The following is a 4,160-nucleotide window of genomic DNA, read 5'->3' on the forward strand; positions in this document are numbered from 1 at the left end:
GACCAACCCGTTTACCCATTTAAATGGGTGGACTTTGCCTCTAAAATTAAACCCGTTTAAATTTCGGGCTAGCCTGTGTGCTAAATGGGTGGCCCGTTTATTTTTTTTTTACATTTTTTTCAAAAAAATCAGTACTTTTAGTTGATATTTCTCTCGATTCGACTTGAAAATCAGACCTATCAGCTAAAAAATATTATTTTTAAAGATTTTTGACCTAAAAGTGGTATTTTTTGTCAAAATATTTTTCAAAAAATAAAATTAAATGATAAATGGGCTGGCCCGTTTAACCCATTGGACTGACCATAAATGGTCCGGGCTAGAAATTAAAATTCTGGCCTGCGAATAAAGTGGGCTTAAACGGGCCAGCCCATTTAACCCACTGGCTTAATGGGTTGGGCCTAAATGAACCGGACTAGCCCGTTTGACAGCCCTACTTCCTATATAGCAATGATATTATATATATTTATATATCTCCTCTTTTAGCTCTTTTCTAAAAATATTGGCATATAATTAATGTAGATAACATATATATTGAGTAAGTATTTCCATTGAATTAATTATAAAGGTTAATAAAATATAATGAAATAAATTTCACCTAACTGTAGTAAGTATCTCCATTGAAGATATTTGCTAATTATTACCGTGTATAATTAGTGTATATATATATAGAGAGAAGGAGTAATAGTGAATTGTTACAATTATTTATCATCTAGAAAATTTGTACCTTAGACATAAATTTTCTTTTGTTTATTATTTTTCATACCTAAGGGCTACTAATTACGATTCTATCAACAGTGTTACCTATGGTACGGTAGATTATGTAATGAAAAGGTTTGAAAAATAAAGGCAAGAATTATAAGGTTATGGAAAGTCCCATACAAATTTGACAAGAACAAGACGACTTATGTAGAAATGGTTCTCATGGATGATAAGATAAGTTGATTATTTTCCATGATTCTTTCAAGTGATGCTAGGTCCATCTTATAAATATTTTTTGTTTATATTTTAAATTTATTTGACAAGTAAACCCTCGCACGAATCAAAGAAAGTACGATTTTATAAATTTATAAGTGTTAATAGTCTTTATATTTAATTTGTTTAATAGTGTGATAATATAGCTAATATATTTGTTGGTAGATTTAACTATTATTACTATATTATTTATGATCACATTCAGTATACATGTGTGATTTATTGAAAAAAGTACATTATTAAAACCGATTAATAACTATTTTAGAATTAATCCAATTAACACCGAATTAAAAAAATGCATAATATGTTATTTTTTTATTAATCAAATTATTATAATTTAAATTAATTTCAAAAAAATAATTTAAAATTATAATTTCAATCTTCTCACGTGCATAGCACGGGTGATTATACTTGTTTTATATATAGATAATAAAGATATTTTTCTAAATTAGTATAATTATGTATTATTACTTAAATGCTAATTATAGTATAATTATAATAAAGATATTTTTATAAAATAAACTTAGAAGCGAAAATAGTGCATTCATTCTGACGGAAAAATAGATTCATGAAAAATCGACACCTCACTTCCATTAGTTGGGGAAAAACCCAGTTTTAGTATATTAAGTAATAATAGAATTTTAATAATAATACACGGGTAATTGAAATAGTTTATATACGGTTTTTCAAGTTATTATTATTATTGTTGTTGTTGTTGTTGTTGGATAATGAATAAGAATTAGAATTATGTCAATATTTTTAAAATTAATATAATTAAAATGACTAAAAATATTTAAAATTAATGTGCGTTATTAATATCATAAAATTTGATCATTTTATGATTAGATTCAAATATTCTTATCATGATTACCACGACCGGTGCAATTATCATATCATTATCATATATTATTATTATTATTATTGTTAATTTAATTGATAATTGATAAGTGGTTTAGTAATGTATTAAATATTGATTTGATATAATTATAATAAAGATATGTTCCTAAATTAGTATAATTATGTGTTATTCATTAAATATTAATTATAATACAATTATAATAAAGATATTTTTTATAAAATAATTTAGAATATAGGATAAGAAAGTTCATTTTGGAGGGAAAACGGAATCGCGAGGGATCGACACCTCACTTTCATTAGTTGGGGGAAAACCCAATTTTAGTATATTAAGTAGATTACAATCAGTATTTAATGAATCTATCTATCTATCTACTTAATATACTAAAACTGAATTTTTTCCCAACTAATGGAAGTGAGGTGTCAATTTCTCATGAATCCATTTTTTGCCAAAATAAATGCACTATTTTCTCTTCTAAGTTTATTTTAAAAAAATATCTTTATTATAATTATATTATAATTAGTATTTAAGTACTAATGCATAATTATACTAATTTATGAAAATATCTTTATTTAAAAAAAAAACACTATTCTCATGTAATGACAGTACTATTCTCTCTTCTAAATTTATTTTTAGAAAAATATCTTTATTATAATTATATTACATTAGCATTTAATGAATAATGCATGATTATACTAATTTAAAAAAATATCTTTATTATATTATATAACATAATCAACTTAATATACTAAAATTGAATTTTTTTTCAACTAATGAAAGTAAAGTGTCAATTCCTCATAATTTTTTTTCAAAATAAAAGTACTATTCTCTCTTCTAAATTTATTTTAAAAATATCTTTATTATAATTATATTACAATTAGAATTTAATAAATAATGCATAATTATACTAATTTAAAAAATATCTTAATTATAATTATATAAAAAATTAAACATAAATTTATAATTCTAATTGTCATAAATATGATACTAACATTGATAGTGATAAATTGATATTGCAATAATTAATTCCTATAATTATTTTTATATTACTAAAGGCTATATATAGTGTTTCTTTTATGATTCGTGAGTCTAAATCTAAGAATCAAAGCATTCTTTTTTTCTAATTTGTAATTCTTCTTTGACTGGGCAATTGTTTTCAAGGAATTTTGTAGGTCAAGTTCAAGTCCCATCTCCTCCATACTTTCTACGTTTGTCTAAAAATATTTAAAGTGGAGCATATAATGAGATTAAATTTTCTCAATTTAAGTTCAGTTTTGAAAAATTCGTGTCAACCTTGAAGATGCAATTCAAAAATTGGTACTATATTTAAATTTTTTTCTCTTAAACTTTTTGTATTAAAAATAATTTTATAACATATTGTGATTTTTTTCAGGAACTACCAGCCTTCTGGTGCATTGCCATTGAGGAGAATAAAAGTCAATTTAGTTTGACCATTTTAACAAGATGGTCTGAATTTGTATGGATTCTAAATGTTCAATCTTAGGATGTTATTTTAGTTGGTTGTTACGAGAATGACTCTAATCTATATGTATCTAAGGATTAGAATAGATTAAATATTATTTAAATAATTTAGTTTTAATATTAGTATTTGATTAAACAAAAATGCTATTTGTACACCAAAATCAGTCACTAAAATCAGTCACTAATATATTTGTGTATAAATACATGTGTATTTTAATTTATTTCGATGTGTATTTGTATTCTAACATGTATGTTATATTGGTGACTGATTTTAGTGGTTGATTTTGGTGTACACATAGCATTACTCTTGATTAAATTAGTTTTAGAGAAATTTAAATTGTTGTCTCAATTTATATATTACAACTATTTTTTTTGGATATATTATTTTTAAACTTTTTAATATGAAATTTTTTCTTTTTTTTTATTTTTAAGCTTGTTTTCTTTTTTGGATATATGTATCACTTTTTTTTATTTCAGATTAGTAATATAATTATTAAGAGAAGTGTAATTCATCAATAGATTAGAATGATTAAAAATTTAATTATATTATGTGGACATAATGATTGATTAATTAAGATTAAGGCGTGAAAAAAGAAAAGGAGTCACAATACGTAGTTTTACTTTTCTTGCTAATATATAAAAACACGTGAAAGAAAAAAAATTAAAAACATTACCATTTAAAAAAATTGTTAATCATTTATATGAAAGAAAATTGGGGAATATACATAGATATAAAAAATAAAAATTATTGCTTAATTGTAGAATAAAAAATAATCATATATATAAAAAAATAATCATAACAAAAAAATAATTAATATATGTGATTTAAATGTTTATATGTACAATTAAT

Source organism: Arachis duranensis, chromosome 6, assembly GCF_000817695.3.
Source record: "Arachis duranensis cultivar V14167 chromosome 6, aradu.V14167.gnm2.J7QH, whole genome shotgun sequence".
Lineage (NCBI taxonomy): Eukaryota > Viridiplantae > Streptophyta > Magnoliopsida > Fabales > Fabaceae > Arachis > Arachis duranensis.